This window comes from Canis aureus, chromosome 15, assembly GCF_053574225.1.
Source record: "Canis aureus isolate CA01 chromosome 15, VMU_Caureus_v.1.0, whole genome shotgun sequence".
NCBI classification, from domain to species: Eukaryota; Metazoa; Chordata; class Mammalia; order Carnivora; family Canidae; genus Canis; species Canis aureus.
Window position 1 is genome coordinate 63,830,265 of NC_135625.1, and position 25,699 is coordinate 63,855,963.

At 34.0% G+C, this 25,699-nt stretch overlaps 1 long non-coding RNA gene across 6 annotated transcripts in view; it reads right to left on the bottom strand.

Annotated features, from left to right (window-relative positions):
* LOC144285042 (uncharacterized) overlaps window positions 1–25,699 on the bottom strand; it is a 180,200-nt gene that overhangs the window by 57,866 nt on the left and 96,635 nt on the right. For all 6 annotated transcript variants that reach the window (XR_013353440.1, XR_013353438.1, XR_013353437.1 and 3 more), the window contains exon 2: window positions 12,447–12,527. This is a non-coding gene — a long non-coding RNA (uncharacterized LOC144285042). The remainder of the gene's footprint in view (window positions 1–12,446; window positions 12,528–25,699) is intronic.

The following is a 25,699-nucleotide window of genomic DNA, read 5'->3' on the forward strand; positions in this document are numbered from 1 at the left end:
ACACTCTAAACCTATGCATGTTTACTTCCCTTCATGAACGTTCTGTTTTTGATATCACAATTACATTTTACATACTTTACCTTTTAGTCTTCAGACTAGCTTTATAAGTAATGAACTATCTTTATCAGCGAAACTTATACTTTCATATGTTTTTCTGTTATTAATTATCACTCTTTCATTTCAGCTGAAAGAATTTCCTTTAACATTTCTTGCAAGGCCAGTCTAGTAGTGATAAACTCCTTTAGCTTTTGCTTGCCTGGAAAATTCTATCTTTCCTCTGAATTCGAAGAACAATTTTGCTGGAAAGAGTACTTTTGGGAGGCAGGTTTTCCCCCCACACTTTTAATATATTAGCCACTCTCTTCTGGCCTGCAAAGTTTGTGATGAAAAACCTGATAGTCTTACGGAGGCCAGTGTGTCTGTGTGTGGGGGAGGGGGGGCGGTGGGGGGGTGGGGGTGGTTCTCTCATATATAATAAGTTGTTTTTCTCTTGCTGCTTTTCAGACTCTCTCCTCTTCTTTAAAAATGGTATGTCTTGATGTGGATCTCATTTGAACTCTTCAAAATTATTGGATCTGGATGTTTGTTTCCTTCCCCAGGTTAGGAAATTATTCAGCCTTTATTTCTGAAAGTAAGTTTTCTGGACCTTCCTTTCTCTTTTCTTTCTGGGACTCCTATAATGTCAATGTTAGTTTGCTTGTATTGTCCCATAAGTCCATCCAGCTATTTTCATCCTTTTACATTCTTTATTTTTCTATTCTGATTCAGTCAGTTCTACTGCCCCATCAGGTCACTGATACATTTTTTTTTTTTCTTTTCTCTAGTCAGCTGTTGAATACCTCCTTGTAGTGTTCAGTTATTGTATTCTTTAGTTCTGTGACTTCTACTTAGTACTTTCTTATACTTTCTCTTTATTGAAATTCTCTTTTTTCATCTACTCTTCTGTCCTCAGCATACATGTTATGTGAAAAAAATATCAGTTAATCACTTATCTCCATTTCATTAAAGTCTTGTTCTGAGGTTTGATTGTGTTCTTTCATTTCGAATATATTCTTCTGTTCCTTCATTTTCCTTCTCTATGTTGTTTTCTAGGCATTAGATACAATAGCTTCCTCTTCCAGTTACAAAAGAATGTTTGAGCCTTATTCAACTGTCTTTGAACCCTTTTGAAGTTGACTTTCAAACTTCTGTCATTATCCAAGTGTTCTATTTTATTTTTAGTGGCACCTACTTGTTAAGATTTTGTGAAGATCTGTCAATGTCCTCCCAAAGGTAAGGATCTCACTTAGCACCTAGATTCAGACTGACTGGAAGCCAGACTCCTGGTAGCATGTTTTAAATTATGCAAGTATATCTTTTTCTGAGGAAGACTGGGGTATTGGTATTCATATCTGTTCCCTCTGCACAGAACCTTCAGGTGATAGCCAGGGAAGATGACATAATAGGAGGATCCTAAGCTTATTTCATCCCATGGATATACCTGGATAACATCCAAACCAGTGTAAGTAACCCAGAAAGTGTCCCCAAAACTGGCAGAAAAGATTATCCACAGATAAATGTAGAGACGAGACAAACAGAAAATGGTATGGAGGGCAGAAACATAGTGAGGAACAAAACTAACCCATGTGACTGTCTAGGAACCCATACACAGAGTCGGGACAGGAACCGACCCCAGGCACGAGGACCCACATGGGGAAGATTAATCCCTATAACATTTAGCTTTAAGCCCCTTTGGTTTTCAAGTTTTTTGTTTGTTTGTTTGTTTTGGTTTTCGACTTTGTGAGAGGTCCCGGGGCGGGCGGGGGGGGGGGGGCGCATAGGAAAGACTCCCCACCCTGAAATAGCCAGCATAACAACTCCACTGAGATATAGCATAAAAGCAGCAGTTTGAAAATAACCTGGGATATATAGGAAGGAGATTTATTTACTAATCTCAGAATTAGCACAGGAGCAGCAGGAGTCTTCAGGCTGGAAGGCACTATTTCTTTCATTGTAGCCTAGATACACAAACACCTGTGGAGACCAATGCACGCATTCTCCACCTAACTTGCTAACAGCATGCTCATTCCCATGCAATCACTCTCAGGAGGAATACTCCAAAGCAGCTTCAAGTCCCCTCCCACAACATACTGCTTATGCAGTAACAGTACTACAAATCAAAACCTCTTGATGTACAAAAAATAGAAAGGTATCCAAGTATATCACTAAAGAAAGTCAACAAATCAAGAAAGAACAAGAGAAGGAGTCAGTACACAACTACAAAAAGACATTGGGTGACTGAATGGATAAAAATGCACAACTCATCCAGATGCTGCCTACAAGACATTCATCTCAGACCTAAAGTCTCAATCCTAAAGGAAGATTGAAAGTGAAAGAATGGGAAAACATTTATTATGCAAATGGATCCCAAAAGAAAGCTGAGGAAACAATATTTCTATCAGACAAAATAGACTTTAAAACAAAAACTGTAACAAGAGACAATAATTGCAAAGGGAAGAATTCAACAAGAAGATGTGACAGTTGGAAAGAATTATGCACCCAATATTACTGTCCAAATAAATAAATCTATTAATAAATATAAAAGTAGTAGTTGATAGTAACACAAAATTTAGTAGGGAAATTTATCTGTTAGATCCATCTGGTCCAATTGTCTATCGTTTCTTCATTGATTTTCTGTTTAGATAAATTCAGAACATTCGATCTTAAAACACTGAAATACACAAAGTCAACAAAAGTCTTTGTTGACTTTTCTTTTCAAGTGCACAGGAATAGTCTCCTCAATAGATAACATGTAAAATGTGTATCCATACACAAGTCTCAACTAATTAAAAAAGATTGAAGTCATATCATGGATATTTTCTGACTAAAATGCTATGAAACTAGACATCATTCACAGGAAAAAATCTGGAAAGAACACAAAATCATAGAGGCTAAATAACATGCTATTAAATGATGAATTGATCAACCAAAAAAATCAAAGAGGAAATGAAAAACTACATAGAAACAAATGAAAATAAAATACCATGTTTCAATATTTAGGATACGGTAAAAGCTGTTATAAGAAGGAAGATTATGGTGATAAAGGCTTACCTCAAAAAGCAAGAAAAACCTCAAACAACCTAACCTTACACGTAAAAGATCTAGAAAAAGAACAAAAAACCCCAAACCAATAGAAGGAAAGAAATAATAAAGAATATTGCAGAAATACATGATACAGAAGCAAAATACCAAAGAAACAAATCAATAAAACAAGAACCTTGTTCTCTGAAAAAGATAAGAAAAAAATTGATAAATCTTTAGCCAGACTCATCCCAAAAATAGGGAAGACTCAAACAAAATCAGAAATGTAAGAGGAAAAATAACAACGGACAGCACAGAAATACAAAGGATTATAAGAATATTACGAAAAATTATGTCAACAAATTTAACTTAGAAGACAATTCCTAGAAACAGAAAAGTTGTACAGAATGATTACAGCAATAAAAACTAATTGGTAATCCAAAATATACAATCCTTGATCATACAGCTTCACAGGTGAATTTTACCAAACATTTAAGGAAGAGTTAATACCTATGCTTATCAAATTATTCCAAAAAATAAAAGACAAAGGAAAACTTCCAAATTAAGTTTATGAGGTCAGCATTACCTTGATACCAAAACCAGATAAAGACATTACAAAAAAGAGAACTATAGGCCAATATCCCTGATGAATATGGATGCAAAAATCTTCAACAAAGTATTAGCAAACTGAATCTAACAATACATCTAAAAATCATGCACCAAGATCTAGTGGGATTTATTCCCAGGATGCAAAGGTGGTTCAATATTCACAAATCAATGTGATATATCATATTAACAAGAGAAAGGAGAAAAAACATATGATCATTTCAATGGATGGAGAAAAGCATTTGAGAAAGTACAATCTTCATTCATGATAAAAGCCTCAAGAAAATTGGTTTAGAGGGAACATATATCAACATCATAAAGGCTATATATGAAAAAACCTCAGTTAACATCATACTCCGTGGTGAAACCTAAGAGGTTTCTCCCCAAGATTAAGACAAGGATGTCCATTCATTTTTATTCAACTTATACTGGAAGTCCTAGCCACAGAAATCATACAAGAAAAGAGAATAAAAGCCATCCAAATGGGTAAGGAAGAGGTAAAACTTTCACTATTTGCAGATGACATGATACTATATATAGAAAACCCCACAGACTTCTCAAGAAACCCACTAGAACTGATGAATGAATTCAATAAAGTCACAGGATACAAAATATACAGAAATCTGTTGCATTTCTATATACTAATATTGAAGAGGGAGACAGAGAAATTAGGAAAACAGTCCTATTTACAGTTGTATAAAAATAATAAAATGCATTGGAATAAAGCTCACCAAGGAGATAAAAAATGTCTACTCAATACCATAAACATTGGTGGAAGAAATTGAAGATGCTATGAATAAATGTAAAGATATTCAATGATCATGGATTGGAAGAATAAATATTGTTAAAATGTTTCAGCAATTTATATAAATTTAATGTAATCCTATCAAAATGCCAACAGCATCTGTCACAGAACTAGAACCAAGTAATCATTAAAATTATATGAAAATTTTAAGATTCTGAATTCCCCAAGAAATCTTGAAAATGTAGAACAAAACAACAAAGCTGGAGGTATTCACAATCCCAAATTTAAGGATATACTACAAAGCTATAGGAATCAAAATAGTATAGTGCTGGCACAAAAATAGACCCAGATCAATAGAATGAATAGAAAACTTAGAAATGAACACAGAGGCATATACTCTTCAACAAAGGAGGGAAAAATATGCAATGAGAGAAAGACAGTCTTTTCAACAAATGGTGTTGGGAAAACTGGACAGACACATGCAAATCAATGAAACTAGATCACTTTAATATACCATACACAAAAATAAGCTCAAAAGAGAAGAAGGGCCTAAATATGAGACATGAAACTATAAAAATCCTACAAGAGAGCACAGGTAGTAATATCTTTGACAGTGACTATATAACAACATTCTTCTAGATATGTCTCCTAAGGCAAGGGAAAGAAAAGCCAAACATCAAAATAAAGGTAATATGCAACAAAGGAAACTACAAACCTAAAAGACAAGCTACTGAATGGGACAACACATTTGCAAATAATGTATCTGATAAGGGATCAATATCCAAAATACATAAAGCACTTATACAGCTCAATACACACACACACACACACACACACTAAGCCAATTAAATGGGCATAAGACAAAAACAGACCTTTCTCCAAAGACATACAAATGGCCAACAAAATCATGAAAAGTTGTTGTAACTCACTAATCATTAGGGAAATGCATATTATTACCACTAAGACATATACCCTCATTCCTGTCAGAAAGGCTAAATTCAAAAACAGAAGAAACAACAAGAGTTAGGATGTGTAGAAGAAACAACACTTATACACTATAGGTAAGAACATAACCTGGTGTAGCCACCATGGAAAACAGTATGGAGGTTCTTTGAAAATTAAAAATAAAAATTCTTTGTCACATAATCAAGTATTTCTACTACTGGGTATTTACTCAAAGAGGACAAAAATACTCATTTGAAAAGGTAGATACACCCCTCTGTTTATTGCAGCATTATTTATAATAGCCAAATTAAGGAAACTCTAGTTTCTAACCATCGATAAATGGATAAAAAAGAGGTAGTGTATATAGTGTACATATATATTAGCCATAAACAGGAAAGAAATCTTTACATTCGCAACAATGTGGATGGATCAAGAGGGTATAATGCTACATGAAATAGTCAGAAAAAGACAAATAGTGTATGATTTCATTCATGTGTAATTTAAGAAATTAGACAAAGGAACAAAGGGCAAAAAAAGAGAAAAAAAGAACATTCAAATATAGACTGTGAAGACGTTTACCAGAAGGAAGTTCTAGGACGTGGGTGAAGGAAGTGAAGGGGATTAAGAAAATACTTATTCTGATGACCACTGAGCAATGTATAGAATTGTTGAATCACTATATTTACCTGAAACTAATGTAACATTATATATTTGTTAATTATGCTGAGAAAAGAATTTAAAGACCTGTTTATGTTTTTGCTACTGCCCCACTGAATCCATGAACATGAGCACCACTAGCTACCAGAGCCAGGCAATCTTGACGTGTTCCCTGGTGGCAATCATGAAAATCCAGGTGCCACATGAGTATACCAACTCTTTTCTCAAGGTGGAGTGAGAGAGACAGCAAAGATGGTGACTTCAGGTTAAGCATTATGATGTAAAAAATAGCTTTTATAGAAAGTCTTGGGAACTTTTCAGTTAGTTGTCTCTGTATGGGGTCTTGGGGCACCTGATCTACATGCATAAACCCTTAAGAAATGATTCTTAGTTCACTACAAGACCCTTGGGCTTTCAAAATAGATGACTTGGAGGTTGATCTCTCAGGTATAAATCCTAAAAGTTGGGCGGCTACATGGGGGTTCACATCTTTCACTTCTTAGAAGCTCAACATTTTTATCTAATTATGGGTTAGGGTTTATGATGAGATTTTTGTCTCAACCTCTTTTACCCGCTTCAATGTGGTTTTTTTCCCCTCATTTGCCCAATGTGGATGATCTACTCAGCTGATTTTTGGGTTTTTAGAGGAAATTGTTCTGTATATATCTGTAGATAAAATGTGTCCATGTAATAAGGTGAGTTTAGGAAGCCACTAAAGTTGCCATCCTGAAATCCTTATTGAATTTTTACTGTAGTAAATGACTCTATTCCAGATTCAAATGCCTGAACGTGTATTCAACAATTAAAATCAGCTTGCCAAATTGCAGAGTTTACCTTCAAGAATTTCAAAGTCTTGGGATTAGAACCATATGAAAGATGAGAAAGTAAACTGGAACAGAATGAAAACAGGGATCCTGAAAAATAGGTTGCTGTAAAATAGAAGACAGATTATCAAGTAGAGAATGAGCCTTATCCAGTTCTAGGATTTTTGTGCCTCACTCCTGCCAAAAGCAATAGAGCACAGGTCATATGGTTCAAATTCCAGTCCCTGCAGCCTCTTGCTGTATTGACCTTGTGCAAGTTCCTTATTTCCTAATATGGATCTCTAATTACAAGGATTGAAAAGAACTTTGTATACCTTTTCATGTATCTGCTTTATCACTTTCCTGTCTCTTTTAATTATCTAACCCATATGTCACTGGCCTTACTTAAATACAATTTCTTTTAAGTACACAGGCTATAATGTAATAAAGCCTTACTGGCAACCTGTGAGAAAATCACATTCTTGGGCCTATCCTAAAATCAGTGAATCCCCAACCATCTACCTCTGGACAAGCCTCTAGGTCTTTAAATTACATCTTCTAGGCCTGCTGGTGGCTATCTCTGATGGTGAACACCTACGGCCCACTGATATTTTATTGGATATAGCTATTTTCCTATAGATGATTTCTTCTGCTTCTCTCCTTTGGACTTGAGGGGAAACATTATTACATAATCAATCCTAGTACGAGTAAGTCTAGGCTATGACATGTAGAAAGCTTTCCAAATGTTTTCTGATTAGGGCAAATTCAAATGGAGAGTACTGAAAAGCTGCTATTAAAAATAATTTCTTTTAGGGCGCCTGGGTGACTCACTGGTTAAGGATCTGCCTTCAGCTCAAGTCATAATCCCAGGACTGAGCCCCGTATCAGGCTCCCTGCTCATTGGGAAGTCTGCCTCCCCCTCTGTCTGCCCCTATACCTCACTTGTGCTGAAACTAATGTAATAACTAAATAAATCTCAACTAAATAAATAAAATATTTAAAATAACAGTTTTTTTTAGAGTCTACCAGTCCAAACATAATGTGAGGGTTCTTCTTTTCCTCCTTGTTGTGGGGTCCACTTTAGTCCCTGTCACTAGACTTCTCCAAATTTCTTTTCAGTTTTTATTTTAGGCCCTAAAACATGCAGGCAAATTTCTCTCACTCCAATGTCCACTTTAGTCCCTGACTGTTCATAATTAATATTACAAGAGTGGTTATTTTTTTCCCCATAGAATACTTCTCCTGCCACTATATTTCCTAGAGTGAGTTCCCAACAGTGTTAGAGTACATCTTCTGAAAGTCTAAATTCTCAACTTTTAAACTGTACTACATATTGGGCACAAGTCATCTAATTCAGGAATTATTGAACCAAGTCAGATTTTGTTTTCTAGTCTTCCACTATTCCATTAATCAGATTCTTAAAAGCCTGATCTTAACATGGATCTTTGCCTTAGTTTGAGGAATGCACAAATGTTCAGAATATACACAAGCACACATACTTTCATAAAACACACACTTCTGGCATACAACAAATAAATTAGCAGTAGCATTTTATCGTAAATGTATTCATAAAAAAATTATCAGAAGTGTTAACAGATGACTTTTAAAAATATGCCCCTGGAATAATTCCCTGCATTTTGGTTATTCTGAGAACAATAGCTGGTACTATACTTTGACATTTACATGTAAAATTATAATAAAAAGATGTTACCTATATATTGGAACTCTTGGCTAGCAATATTAAATTTCAGTAATTACTCTAAAAAATGAGAACCATGTACAACCCTTAGTCGTATTTTCTCCTATTTAATATTCACTTCTTATCAACACAGTGTTACATTATACACATATTTATTTCTATTCTCAATGTTTTTTTTTACACATCTCAATATTGCTCTATTTTCTGAGCTGCAGCTCCTTATCTAATTCCTTTCATATATAATCACTTCTCACTTAATATGAGGTATAATCTCCAACTGAAAGCATACTAGGATTAAATATAACATCTGGAAATTTGAAGGGAAACAATTATAGAGCAACAACAAAAAAAGGAAAATGTAACAAAAAGGATTTAGCAGATAGCTTCGATGCTATCTATCTACCACCTGATACCACAATACTTTCTACCTTTATGTTTATAGCTCCTCAAACTACACAAGTAATTCAATGAAGTTCTGTTCAGCAAGCAAGTGTCTATCACTTACTAAGTGTAAAACACTGTGAAATGGCTTGTACTTACACAAAAGACAGAGATATATTGTTTACCATAAATGAGATCACATTTTAAAAGGGGAAATGATTATAGACAAGTAGTTATATATAATTATATACTCAAACAGCAGGGAAAAATGTAGTAGAAAGTTTAGGCCATATATAGAGCAGCATATACAAAAGATTATAATGCAGAAGATAAACAGAAATTCACCTATAAGTGTTCATGGTCTTTCCTCTTTATCAGTTCAGTATTTCACCTTATTTTTTTTTTACCCTCTAAAGAGAAAATTATGTGTGTGTGGTGGGGAGGCACTTGAGAAAAAAGAGTTATCCTCCTTGAGAATTTGAATACTATTTTAGGAGAAGTGAAGTGCTAAAGCTATTTCCATGATTCTGTATACTATGCAAAATGCAAAAGTTGTTAGGAGACCAAAATATTAAGGCAAAGTGGTTTTGGATGAAACAAAGTGTCATTTTAAAGGAAGAGAATCAGAGCCCTTCATGAATTTCAGATACCAGATAATGAGTAAAAGCTGATTTCAAAAAGAGTGGCTGTGTGTCAGCAATGGACTCTCTTAATGGTTTGAATAATGTTTGAATCTTTTGTATGATCCATGGAACTTAATTACATGAGCCATTAACTTTGAGGTGTTGTGGAAGCATGAATGGGCATGAAGATGTACTGCTGATACACCAGAAAGGTGTGCATGTAGGTATAGTAGGAGTGGTGAGAAGCAGAGAGAACAGAGAAATCATGAAAGACTTAAAAAAAAAAAAGATTTTATTTATTTATTCACAAGAGACATAGAGAGAAGGCAGAGACACAGGCAGAGGGAGATGCAGGCTCCATGCAAGGAGCCTGATGTGGGACTCGATCCCAGAACTCTGGGATCATGCCCTGGGCCGAAGGCAGATGCTCAACCGCTAAGCCACCCAGGTGTCCCGAAATCATGAAATACTTGAATATATAAGATGGTGGTAGAGCCTATGAGCAAAACAAAAATATTTCTGAGACTCTCCACTGAGGGCACTGTAGTAAATCTCCCAAGTCTGTGGGCAGTGCCACAGGATAATGAAATCTAACAAGATATAGAAAAATTAGAATAAGGATAGAAAGCAAAGAAAATTCCCTAGTGCTATGAAACCTGATAACTAAGTTGTAAAATAGAAGAATTCACCATAATTTGCAAAGCTGGCACCTGATCTATAAAGCAAAAAGAACTCTCTAGAGTCTTAATGGTTCTAAGATCTCAGATCCCTCTCAGGAAATGCCATAATTCACAACTTCAAAGTATTGACTACTAGTAGGACAATTAATCCAATTAAACCTGCAAGAAAGTTTAAGCCTAAATCACTTCAGATTAACTTTAACTCAGCTCTCTGCCTAGAGCTGTGGCATGATAATACTAATGTGTCATTCTTGAAGATAAATATTACTTAAGTGATGATAAAAGGAAAGAAAGTGTTATACATGATTAAGGGAAAAAGCAGTCAATAAAAGCAGACTCACAAATACCCAAATGAGACTTTCAAGTAAGTGTGATAAATGTTAAACAAGTAAAACATAAATTAACAGATGGGAAATTTCATCAAAGATAAATGAAACTGTCCCCCTAAATAAATGAAAATGCTACCTATGAAAAATCATATATCAGAAATTATGAATTCATATGATGGTTTTAAAAGTAGTAGATTGAAGACAACAAAGAGGCCATGAATTAGAAGAAAGATCATTATAAATAAAAGTAAAATAAGAAAATTAAGAAAATGTAACAGAGAATCTGAGACTTTTGAACATTAAATAAAATATAAAATATATCTGGAATGCCACAAGGAGAAGATAATGACTAATATTTTACAAAATTAATCAAAGAAATTAATCTTCAAACCCAAGAACCAAAGGAATCCTAAGCAGGATAAATTCAGGTAAAACCATAATAAATCATATTGTAGTCACACTTGTGAATAAGAAAGATAAAGAGTAACTTAAAAAGTTACATTGAGGATGGTCATATTAGATAAAGAGATACAATCATAGGACAGATGAATGACTTCTCAATAAGAATGTTTGAGGATAAAGAGATTGTTAACTCAGAATTCTACATAGAGCAGAAATTCTCTTCTATATGAAAGAAAAATTACATTTTCAGAAACACAAAAATGAGAGATACTGTCTCCAGAAGACATATATATCCATATATAGTATGAAAAGTTTTTCAGGGAAAAAAAGTGATGATATCACATTGAAACCTTAAGATTCAGAATAAAGGGTGATTATATATACTTAAAAAGTATTTTATATTTTTTTCAAAGGAAACTTACTACTTTAGCAAAATACCACCATTTTAAAAGTAAAACAAATGATGAAAACAACATAAAACATAAATGAAGTTTATAATCAGACTATTTTATTACTCATTTAAAATTAGAAGTGCAAGATGAATATTTAAATCTTTAGAACAATCCATATTAACATAAAATAAATATAGCTAAAAAGACAGAGAAAAAGGGATACCTGGGAGGCTCAATGGTTGAGTGTCTGCCTTTGGCTTAAGGCATGACCCCGGAGTTTTGGGATTGAGTTCTGCATTGGGCTCCCTGTGGGAGCCTGCTTCTCTCTCTGCCTATGTCTCTGCCTTCTCTCTGTGTCTCTCATGAATAAATAAATAAATTCTTAAAACAAAAAGAGAATATAAAATAGAACACTAGGAAATTATTCAAACACCTAAAATAAGTTAGGAACATAATAAGTAAAGGAACAAAACACAAATGGGAAAAATACACAACAAAAGCTAACATGGTTGACTTAATAGTGTCAGTCCTTATTTATTTTAAAACAGCTAAACATTTGCTGTAATGGGCACAGATTATGACATAGGGAGAAAAATACCAGGACTTTTAACAGAGAACATTTATATTTTGTGTGTGTGAAAACAGAGAAGCTGGAAGTAAAATAATATAAGATAGTGCTATAGACTGAATGATTGTGTCTCACCAAAATTCATGTTTTAATTGTAATCCCCAATATGATGGTATTGAGAAGTGAAACTTTGGGATGTAATTAGGTCCTGAGGAAGGATCCTTCATGAATAACATTGCTGTCCATATACAGAAGGCCTTTTCCCCTTCTGCCATGTGAGGACACAATGGGGAAAAGACCATTTATGAATTAGGAAGTGGGCATTCACCAGGCAGGGAATCTGCCAATACCTTTTTGTTTGGATGTCCCAGACTCCAATACAGTGAGAGAGAGAGAGGAAAAAAAAAGGTTTGTTATATATGCCACCCAGTATAGATCATTGTTATAACTGCCTGAATGGACTAACAGATTAGGGTTCCCTGGAGAAAAGAACCAAAGGGACACATACATACTTTCAACATATACTTGACATACATATTATAAGGAATTGACTCACATGATTATAAAAGTTGACAAAGTCCAAGGATCTGCAGTTGGCAAACTGGAGACCAGGAAGACCCAATGATATAGTTCCAGTCTGAAAGAAGGCAGGCTCACAACAGTTGAAGAGCTAATTGCAGTTCCAGTCAGAAAGGAGGCAGGAAGGAACACCTGGGTGCATCAGTTGGTTAAGCACTTGACTCTTGATTTAAGCTCAGGTCATGATTTCAGAGTCATGAGATTGAACCCCACAAGGTGCTCTATACTCAGCATGGAGACTGCTTGAGATTCTTGCTTTCCCTCTCCCTCTGCTGCTCTCCTGACTCATGCCCACTCTCTCTAAATAAATAAAATCTTAAAAAAAAAAAAAAAAAAAAAGAGGTAAGAAAAAACAATGTCCCAACTCAAAGACAGTTAGGAAGGAGGAAGGTCAGCCTTTTTGTTCTATTTAGGCCTTCATATAATTGAGGGCCACATTTTGAAGTAATCTGCTTTACTCATTCTATTAATTTATTAATCTCATCCAGCAACATCCTCACAGACACATCAGGAATAATATATGACAAAATGTCTGGGCACCTCATAACCCAGTCAAGTTGACAAAGAAATTAACCATCATAATAAGCATAAGACAAGCTAGGATAGCTACATTAGTATATGATACTGTAGGTTTCATGACAGTACTATCAGTGATAAAAAGAGACATTCCATAATGATAAAATAATTAATTCACCAAAAAACCCTAAATGAATAGGTATCTAAAGCAAGAACTTCAAAAGGCAGAAAATATGAACAGAATCAAAGAAAGATGTATATATACCTATAATCATAATTGGATATTTTAACACCCCTTCCTCAGTAAGTAATAGAAGAACTTAGTAAGGTTGTGATTAGAAGTATATTGGCAATAAATTTGACAAAATTGATATATTTTATATGATAGCACCTCTATCACTTTATCTATTTCATCACCAATTTTTTTATTATATTAAAATACTGTTGCCTATATTTGACTATACTTCACATTAGATCTTCAGAATTTATCTGCTAGTTGCAGATTTTTACCCTTATTTTTATTTTTTTTATGATAGTCACAGAGAGAGAGAGAGAGAGAGAAGCAGAGACATAGACAGAGGGAGAAGCAGGCTCCATGTACCAGGAGAGCCCGACATGGGATTTGATCCCGGATCTCCAGGATTGCGCCCTGGGCCAAAGGCAGGAGCCAAACCGCTGCGCCACCCAGGGATCCCAGATTTTTACCCTTAAACAACATCTCTTGGGAGGCCTGGGTGGCTCAGTGGCTGAGTCCCTACCTTCGGCCTAGGGTGTGATCCTGGAGTCCCAGGATTGAGTCCCACATCAGGCTCTCTGCATGGAGCCTGCTTCTCTCTCTATGTTTCTGCCTCTCTCTCACTGTGTCTCTCATAAATAAATAAATGAAATCTTAAACAACAACAACAACAACAACAACAACAAAAAACCCACAACATCTCTTGTATTTTTCCACTCAGAAGCATCTGGTAATATTTTATATGTAAGTGATATCATACAGTATTTCTTTCTATGACTTATCTCACCATCATGATCTCAAGGTCCATCATGTTATCACAAGTGGCAGGATTTCCTTCTTTCTCATAGCTGAATACTACATTTTACACACACACCACATTTTCTTTAGTCATCCATTGATAAACACTTAGACTGGTTCCATAAAATTGATGTTTGTAAATTATTATACCCAACAACTACATAATGCATATGATTTCCAAGTGCATATGGAATCTTAATCAATACAGTCAATTAGCTGAGCCAAAAGACAAATGTCTATACTTGTTAAAAGTAACAAAGTCATACAGAATAAGTTTTCCAACAATAACAGTATCAAATTATAAATTAGATATCTGCAAATCCTAAAATGTTTTGAAATTAAACAGCACCCCTCCAAATACTACAAGAATCAAAAAAGGAATCACAAAGGAAAATAGAAATATTTTGAGCTTGTTGAAAATGAAAATATATATTAAAATTTATAGATTGCAGCTAAAGCAGTGATTACAAGGAAATGCATTGCAATAGACGTCTACTCCAAAAGGTAAAATCTATTATTTATCAGTGATAAAAAGAGACATTCCACTTCAGATGCTAGAAACAGAAGAGCATATTACACACAAATAACCACAAAGTGAAGGGGTAAAGCAATACAACAGATATCAGGTCAGGAAAACCAATAATGTAAAAACCTTGGTTTTGAGACTTTAATTACATTTATAAACTCTTAGTAAGGCTGTTTGGAAATAAAAAATAAAGAGACTGACCATTGTATTAAATGAAAGATAATACCAAAATTCCATCAGTTGTTAAAAGAAATGTAGGGAAATATTTTGAAGACCTTTCTAACAAAGACTATTTACCTTTTTAGGTAAATAAAAATAAAAGCAAACAAAATTGAAATAGGAAATTGAACAGATAATTTCAATATCCTTGTATCTATTAAAGACTGCTCTTTTAGGATCCCTGGGTGGCTCAGCAGTTTAGCATCTTCCTTCGGCTCAGGGCAATACTGGAGTCCCGAGATCAAGTCCCACATCGGGCTCCCTGCATGGAGCCTGCTTCTCCCTTTGCCTGTGTCTCTGCCTCCCTATCCCCCCTCTCTGTGTCTCTCATGAATAAATAAATAAAATCTTTTAAGAAAAAAAGACTACTCTTTTAGTTAAAAAAAAACTTCTCACTACCAAAATTCTACACCAAGACAGCTTCAATAGTAAGTTTAATCAATGACAAATGGAAGAAATTATACCAATTTCACACAAATCCTTAAAAAAAAAAAAAAAAAAGAAGAGGCCAGAACTCTTTTCAAATCATTTTGTTTATCCCATTATTACCCTCAGAGTAATGCCTGATAAAGACATTATCTTTATGAACATAGGCACCAAAATCCTTTACAAATTATCAAATCAAAGTCAGCATCCTAGTAATAACATAATATATAAAACCCAGTGTATTTATCCGTGGAATACAAGCTTGGTTCAGAAGTTAAAAAATTAACTGTATAACAGAATAACGTAGAAATAGTGTATGATCATTGCTGTATATGTAAGTATTTGAAAAATTCAATATAAACTATGTTAAAAAATCTTATCAAATTAGGAATTCAAGGTATTTCATTCACCTGGGACATCTATGTGAAAAACCAGGGACATCTATGAAAAAAAACCTGAGTCTAACATTGAACTTAATGGTAAAATATTTAATGTTTTCTGCTAAGATAAGAAGACACCTGTATGGACCTTCACCACTTCTATTCCATATTATACTGGAGATCCTAGTCATACAGTTAGATAAGAAAAAGAAATAAAAGGCATGAAATGTAAAGGAAGAAGTTAAAATCTCATTATTGGAAGATGACATTGCTGGATACCTAAACAATCCTTTGAAATCTATACATAAACATTGTTATGGGTTGAATTGTGTCCCTTAAAAATTCATATGCTGAAGTCTTAATCCCAAATACCTCAGAATGTTTGCTTACTTGGAAATAGGGTCATTGCAGATGTAAAAATAATAATACAATAATAGTAGGGGACTTTAATACCTCATTTACAGCCATGAACAGATCATCTAGGCTGAAAATCAACAAAGAAACAATGATTTTGAATGACACACTGGGCCAGATGATATATTCAGAACAGATATATAACAGATATATTCAGAACACTTCATCCAAAAGCAGCAGGATACACATTCTTTTCAAATATAGATAGAATATTCTCCAGAATAGATCACATACTGAGTCACAAATCAGCCCTCAATAAGGACAAATAGCCTGGGATCATATCATGCATATTTTCAGACTATACCACTATGAAATTTAAAGTCAACCCAAGAAAAAATTCACAAAGACCAAAACTATATGGAGGTTGAAGAACATCCTACTAAATAATGAATGGATTAACTAGGAAATTAAAGAAGAAATGAAAATATACATGGAAACAAATGAACATGAAAACATGACAGATCAAAACCTCTGGACACAGTAAATGTGGTCCTAAGAGAGAAGTACATTGCAATACGGGCCTACCTCAAGAAGTGAGAAAAGTCTTAAATACATAGGCTAACCTTACACCTAAAAAAGCTAGAAAAGAAATAGCAAATAAACCTAAAATTAGCAGAAGGCAAATAATAAAGATTAGAACAAAAATAAAAATAAAGATTAGAGCAAAAACAAAACAAACAGTAGAACAGCTTAGTGAAAACTAAGAGCTGATTCTCTGAAAGAATTAATAAAATGGATAAACTCCTAACCAGATGAGTATCATAAAGAAAAGAGAAAGGACCTAAATAACTGAAATCATGAATGAAAGAGGAGAGATCAAAACCAACACACAGAAATACGAACAATTCTAAGAAATTCTGAAAAATTATATGCCAACAAATTGGGCAATCTGGAAGAAGTGGACAAATTCCTAGAAACATACAAACTACCAAAGTGGAGACAGAAAGAAATAGAAAATTTGAATGGACCCACAACCAGCAAAGAAATTGAATCAGTAATCAATAATCTCCCAACAAACAAAAATCGAGGGCCAGATGGCTTCCCAGTGGAATTCTACCAGACATTTATTTATCTTTTTTAAAGATTTTATTTATTTATTCATGAGAGACACAGAGAGAGAGAGAGAGGCACAGACACAGGCAGAGGGAGAAGCAGGCGCCATGCAGGGAGCCCGATGTGGGACTCAATCCCAGGACCCCAGGACCACGCACTGGGCAGAAGGCAGGCACTAAACCACTGAGCCACCCAGGGACTCCCACTACCAGACATTTAAAGAAGAGTTAATACCTATTCTTCTCAAACTCTTCCAAAAAAATAGAAAAGGAAGGAGAACTTCCAGACTCCTCCAAGGCCAGCATTATTTTGATTCCAAAACAACACCCCCGCCCCCCCCAAAAAAAGTTAATTACAGGCCAATATCCCTGATGAACATGGATACAAAATTTCTCAGCAAGATGATAGCAAATTGATTCCAAAAGTATATTAAAAGAATCATTCACTACAATCAAGTGAGATTTATTCCTGGGCTGCAAGGTGGTTCAGTATTTGCAAATCAATCAAAGTGATACCATACATTAATAAAAGAAAAGATAAGAACCATAGGATCCTCTAATAGATGCAGAAAAAGCATTTTCTAAAATACAGCATTCATTCCTGATTTATAGAAAAAATAAAACAACAACAAAGAAGGGACAGATGGAACATATCTCAACATCTCGAAGGCTACATACAAAGGACCCACAACTAATATCACTCTCAGTGAAGGAAAACTTTTCCTCTCTGGACAGGAACAACACAGGGATGTTCACTCTCATCATTACTATTTAATATAGTAGTGGCAGTCGTAGCCTCAGCAAGCAGACAACAACAACAGAAAAATAAATAAAAGATATTCAAATTGGCAATGAAGAAGTCAAACTTTCACTATTTGCAGACAATGTGATACTCTAAGTAGAAAACCCACAAACTCCACCAAAAAATTGCTAAAACTGATAACTGAATTCAAGAAAGTTATAGGATACAAAAATCAACATACAGAATGCTGTTGCATTTCTATACACCAATAATGAATCAACAGAAAGGGAAATCAAGGGACAGATCCCATTTACAACTTCACCAAAACAATAAGATACCTAGGAATAAACCTAACCAAAGAAGTAAAAGATCTACTCTGTAAGGTATTGAATACTTCTGAAAGGCACTGAAGATGACACAAAGGAAAAATATTCTATGTTCATAGATTAGAAGGAGAAGTATTGTTTGATGTCTAATCCATCTAAAGCAATTTACATATTTAATGCAATCTCTATCAAAATACCACCAGCATTTTTCACAGAGCTAGAACAAACAATCCTACAATTTATATGGAAAGTCAAAAGACCCTGAATAGCCAAGGCAATCTTGAAAAACAAAGCTGCAGGCATCACAATTCTGGACTTCAAGCTTTATCACAAAAAAACAGACACACAGATCAGTGAACAGTATAGAAAACCCAGAAACGGACCTACAGCTATATCATCAAGGAATCTTCAACAAAGCAGGAGAGAATATCCAATGTAAAAAAGACAGTATATTCAACAAATTATGTTGGCAAATTGGACAGCAACATGCAGAATGAAATTGCATCCCTTTCTTACACCATTCACAGAAATAAATTCAAAATGGATGAAAGGCATCTAGAGGAGAACATAAGCAGCAACCTATTGACATCAGCCGATTGGGCCTTCATCAAGAGAAAAAGCTTCTCCAGAGCAAAGGAAACAATCAACCAAACTAAAAAACAACCTACATAATGGAGAAAATATTTGCAAATGACATATCTGAGGAAGGGTTACTATCCAAAATCTACAAAGAAGTTATGAAACTCAGCAACCCCAAAATACATAATTCAGTTAAGAAATAGGCAAAAGACATGGACAGACATTTCTCCAAAGACATCCAGATGGCTAACAGACACATGAAAAGATTCTCAATGTCACTCATCATCAGGGAAATACAAATCATAACCATGATGAGATGGTACTTCACACCTGTCAGAATGGCTAAAATTAATGTAAGAAACAGATGTTGTTGAGGATGTGTAGAAAAGGAACTCTCTTATACTGGTGCAGCCATTCTGGAAAACAGTAAGGAAATTCCTCAAAATGTTAGAAATAGAATTACTGTATGACCCATCAATTGCGCTACCAGGTATTTACCCAAAAAAATAAAATAAAAAAAAATACAGATTCAAAGGGGCACATGCACCCTGACATTTACACCAGCATTATCAACAATAGCAAAATTATGGAAAGAGCACAAATGTCCATCAACTGATAAATGGATAAAGAAGAGGTGGGATACACACACACACACACATACACACAATGGAATATAACTCATCCATTAAAAAGAATGAAATTTTGCCATTTGCAACAACATGGATGGAGCTAGAGTGTATTATGTTAAGCAAAATAAGTCAGAGAAAGAAAAATACTACATGATTTCACTCATTTGTGGAGTTTAAGAAACAAAACAGATGGACATGGAGGAAGGGAAGAAAAAAGAAGCAGAGAGAGAGAGAGAGAGAGGGAGAGAGAGAAACCATTAGAGAATATTGAGACTGAGACTCTTAACTATTGAGAACAAACTGAGGGTTGATGGAGGGAGGTGGGTAGGGGTTGGGCTAAATGGGTAAGGGTTGGGCTAAATGGGTGATGGACATTAAGGAGGGCAGTTGTGATGAGCACTGGGTACTATATATAAGTGATAAATCACTAAATTCTACACCTTAAACCCATTTTATCCTCTGCATTAACTAGAATTTAAATAAAACTTGAAATAGCTTAAAATTTTTTAAAAAGTATGCTAAACTTTACTAATAAATATAATGACAGATTTTGAATGCTGATTCAATTTAATTAGGAATATTTTAAAATAATTATTAAGGGAAAATTATGACCTGAGTGAAAATTTTATATTATACATATTATATCTAAAAAGTATATTACTTGTCTTTTCTTATTACTATAGGTTATGTACCTGTTTATATTATTGCTTTTTAGTGTTAGAAAAGGCAAAAAAAAAAAAATCAACCACAATCTCACATATGTTAATAATGCTAGAGACGGCTTTTTACTTAGTGTAATAATGGCTTTTCTATCTAAATGATTTTGTAATTCATTGAAATAGTATTTGTTGTGCCCAAGATTGCCAATCCGAGAAACCACCAAGGAGCCGACACAGATGCAAGCACACGAGGGTTTGTTAGCAAGCTCGAGCTTGGGTCCAAGTATACCCAACACGGAGCAGGGACTTGGACCCCGAGGTGGGTTCCAGCTGGATTTTATAGGGGATTTCCAGAAGGGGTGGAGGAATTTCTTAAGCTCTGTTTACATTCTGATATGGGGCTTTTAAGGGCATTGCGCTGTTTTTTCCTGTAACTGAAGTAGGGTAAAGTTCAGCTCTTATTCACAGGGGCCTGGGATGGCTGTACTTGTGCTAACGCTGAACTTAAGGTGGAATGGCCTTAATTTTCTCGGCCTCCACAGTATTTAAATCAATATTGTCTTTGAATTATTTAATAAGAGACTACTTTATGCTATAAGATATTTGATTAAAGACAAACTGTTTAACATAATTTGAATATAATTTACTTAGCCAGGTGTGCTCACCTAGTTAATACCAAACCTTACTTAGTCAAAAGGTCAACCAAGTACACAAAAGTTTTCATTCAGATGGTTTGAAAGAAGTATTACTGAAAACTCTAAATTTAGTATCCTCCTGTACTCACACTCCATCAATGATAAAATTATTACAAGTACTTTAATTAGTAAAGATTTCTGATTGTAGGAATTTCAGAGTGTTAAAAAACCCACATACACTTTTATGGACATTTCCAAATGCTTTAAACATTCCCCACTCCAGCCCATTATTTGGAGAAGTTCAAGGACAATATAAGAACTAATTAGGCAGTAAGGTCCGCATCCAGAGTGACTGAAGTGTTCTATGATAATGTTGTGGTGATGATGGCAAAGCTCTGTAAATAGGAAAGACCATCTTTGAAATGGATGATTTTTATGGCATGTACACATTTTAGCTCATAGAGCTGTTTTTGTTGTTGTTGTTGTTGTTTGTTTTGTTTTGTTTTAAGTAAATCAATCAGGCAAACTTTGAATAGATGTGCTTTCAAGATGCTTTTAAGAACACTAGAAAAAAAATCTGAACAGTCAAAAAGCTGAGGAAAATCTGTGTGGGCATTAAGTATGTATTGCTTGTATTGTCATTCACAATGCTTCCTGTCATGTATCTTGTTGTTTTGAATGTTTTTGCTGTTGTTGCTATTGTTACTCACAGTGGTGTTGGTGTATATGCTACTGCTACCAGAGAAATGCTGGGAAGCAAGCAATATGTCCTCTGCTATCTCTTGGTGAATAAAATCAAGCCACTCACAGGTATTGATGTGTTGGATAGGCACCAATTAATGGAGACACCTGTGCATTTGGGAGATTTTAAGATTTAATTAACTTTTCCGTATCACCTAAATAAAATATATGATAGCAGAAAATATCAGTCTAAAATTATCCTTCCCATCTATGAGTTATCATATATTTTATGTGCATTTATCAATATTGAGGTATCTTTCATTTATGTCTATATACACTTTTAACTAATTTCTTCTACAATATATGAGCTCATTGAGGGCAAACAGATGCACTCTCTTTTATCTTTATATCTTTTAAAAATCCAGAAAAGTTTGCAAATAGAGTACTCAGTAAACATATGTTGTATTAATCTAAGAAACTCCTTATAAAGAAAGCATATGGACCATTTCTGCTGCAATATGCTTAGGCCTTTAAAACAATTTTTTTAAAAGACAAGAAATTCACAATATGTATCACTTATAATTATTATTAAAATGTTTTTGTGACATATAAATGATTTGATTAGCCTTTACTGTAGTTTGGTTTTAAATTTTGGAATATTAAATATTTGCAAACCAGTTTTTTCATTTTCTCTTAATTTTTCAAAATTGGGAGACATCTTATAGTCCTTTAAAAAGAGCTTTAACTAAAAATAATATTACACTGACAATAAAAGTAATATTGAAATTTTAAAGTAATTTATCCTAAGTTAACTGTTTTCTGAATTTAAATGATGAGGAAAATTATTTCCCTATTCCAATTCTAGCATTTTATTTTGTATGACATCTAACAGTTTATGTTAATTCAATAATTTTGATTTGCATACATCAAATTGATTTATGAAATGCTTGAATGTCAGAAAATAATCATGTCAGCAAATGGCAACAATCTGATTTAGTAGTAGTACAAATAACATTTTGAATATAGATTTCTACATATTTTAGGTATCTCATGGAAAGGATTTTATTACTAATACAATTTTATGAAATATGTTTATAAAAATTATAAATATCAAGTGAAAATTATATAGATTTTAAAATCAGGACACTGCAGTTTAAATCAATCAGAGATGAAAAGTAATAAAACCATTAAGACAGACACAAACACTTAGTCCTTGGGAGTTAAAACTGTACCTATTTTATGAAAGGAACATACAGTGTCCTATTCAAAAGGCAATATTTTAGAATCCATATATTAATTGGTATAATTAGGTATTTTACAATTATGTTTGCATGTAAGAGTAAGTAGATTCAGTAGTTTACCTAATGTCACATAATATGTCACACGCATTTTGTGTTTTACTTCTTAAGGTTCAAACTATGTAACAAACCAAATTATAGTTTCAATTGGTATTTTCACAACCAAATGTTCAAATTCTGGCTCTTCAACATATATTTTGAATATTAATAAGGCCCTGATTGCCTTTGAATTTAAATAAAGTAATATCACGTTCCTCATCCGTGGCTATGAATATCACTAAGAAGAAAATCCAGTTCTTCAGTGGCACTGAAATGAAACACATTGGTGGGTATTATTGTTTAATTATAAGACACATTGTAATGATAGCAACATCATGGTGACTTGGATTATGGTTTCTTCTGGGTATTGCTATCTATGTACCATAGGCATACTTTCTGCTAAACTTGTCATTTTTGTTCTGCTTTAATATTCCATTAGATAGGAGATCCCTGGATGGCTCAGCGGTTTAGCGCCTGCCTTTGGCCCACGGCTCGATCCTGGAGTCCTGGGATCGAGTCCCGTGTCGGGCTCCCTGTGTGGAGCCTGCTTCTCCCTCTGCCTGTGTCTCTGCCTCTCTCTATGTCTATCATGAATAAATAAATAAAATCTTAAAAAAAAATTCCATTAGATAGTTAATTACTGTTAAATATTTACGGGTTATTTCTAGTTTATAGAATTTAATGTAAAGTTTCCAAGTTGTATTTTTTTTACATCTGCATTTGACAAAAAAAAAAAAAAAATCACTTTCAAGGCCTACTAAAAGTGGATGAATATATTTGGTTTATTTACATATTTTTAAATTATGTGTTTAATCCAAATGATATTTCAAAATATTAAAAAACTTCTTTTGTAAATATCTTTAAAAAGATGAATAGATCATTAGTGATCATTTATTAAAATTTAAATTATCAAAATAATCAATGTTTCTCTTTTTTGGGCAGTTAGTAGTATTAACAATAAAATCTGATGTTTGGTCCAGCATCACATTGTTTTAAAGTATTCTCTGATACAAAACAAAATCCTACAACTACAGAGCTAGAGTACAGGACACTGAGATATAGAAAAAGAAAAAAAATAATTCTTATTTATTTTCAGTTTTCAGAGAAAGAAACCACAATGGACCTACTGTCAAATACAAACAATTCATGGACCAAATTTATGTCTCCTTTCATATGATCGCAAGCTGGCCTGAAAACTTAAGCAGGGATCTTGTATCTCTTTCCCATAAGGATACAGCCAAGTGATGGAAAGAAAGAAGAAAATACCTTTAAAGTCCTCCTTTCTGGATCTCATCTAATCCCTTCTTATCTTTTTAGTAATAAAAACAACCTCACAGCAAGTGAAATTTCTATATTCAAATGAACCTCCAGAAAAAAAAATGGCTTCTTGATGTACAGTCCCATCTACTTTTCTTAGGTTAGAAATCACTTTATTCCTGACAGTGAATTTCTGGACACAGTGGAAATGGCAGAAAAAGGAAAGGATGGGATATATGGCACTGACTCTTCTCTTTTTCCTGGAAGTAAGTGCGTATCTACGAGATTACCATCACAATCTATGCCATAAACAGATCTATCACCTCCCAAAGCTTCCTTCAACCCTCTTTATTACATTTGTGCTGTAAGAACACTCAGCATAAGAGCTACCCTTTTTGTAGATGTTTAAGTATGCAAGACAGTGCTATAAGCTCTATACTGTACAATAGATTTCTTCGTGTAGCCACTATGGAAAACTTTATGGAAGTTACTCTAAAAATTAAAAACATAATTGCCATATTATGCAGAAATCCCACATCTGGGTATATATCCAAAAAAAACAAAAACAAAAAAAACAAAAAAAAAAAACTGAAATTGAAATTACGGTCTCAGAGAGCTTTCTGCACTCTCATGTTCATTGCAGCATTATTCACAATAGCCAAAAAGGAAATAGAAACAAACTTAAATGTCCATCAGTGGATGACCAAGATAAAGAAAATGCCGAATATACATAGAATGGAATATTAGCCTTAAAAAAGAAGGAAATCCTACCATTTGCAACATGGATGAATCTGGATAATATTACGCAACAGCATATGCTAAATGAAATAAACCAGACACAGAAGGGCAAGTGCTACATGATACCACTTAGCTCTTCCCTAAGGGTGTAGATCTTGCAGCTTTTTGGTCAGGTTTATCTCTAAGGAGTTTCATTCTTCTGATGTATTATAAATTGCATAATTCTTTTGATTTCAGTTTCTAATGATTTATTACCAATATAGTATTGATATTTGTATTTTGATTTTATATCCTGTAACCTTACTATTATCACGTACTAGCTTTTTATATATTCAGTTGGACTGATACATAGAATGTTGCATACAAATAAAGATAACTTATTTTTGTTTCTTTCCATTCTGTATAATTCTATTGGTTTTTCCTTTTTTTTTTTTTTTAATTTTTTTATTTATTTATGATAGTCACACAGAGAGAGAGAGAGAGGCAGAGACACAGGCAGAGGGAGAAGCAGGCTCCATGCACCGGGAGCCCGACATGGGATTTGATCCCGAGTCTCCAGGATCATGCCCTGGGCCAAAGGCAGGCGCTAAACCGCTGCGCCACCCAGGGATCCCTCTATTGGTTTTTCTTACCTTACTCTACCAGCTAGAATATATCGTGCAATGTCAGGCAAATGTAGTGAAAGCAAATATTTTGGCCACTCTCCCAATCTTAGAGGGGGCAGTTTATCTCAATAATTAAATATGATGTACATAAATGGCTGTCATATTTTGTCAAATGCTTTTTCTGCATCAATTACAATAATCATGTGGTTTTTATTTTTCAGTTTCTTAATATGGTAAATTACATTAATTGTTGAATGTTTTAAAACCTGTATACCAAAAAACAACAACAACAACAACAACAACAACAAAGAAAAAACCTGTATAACTGGAATAACCTCCAATGGGTTATGATGTATGTCCTGTTTATATAGTATTGAATTCCATTTGCCATAATTTTATTCTGGAATCTACTTATACATATTAGGTTCCATGACTTCATTCCTGAACTCACTGTTCATTTTTTTTTTTAATTATCT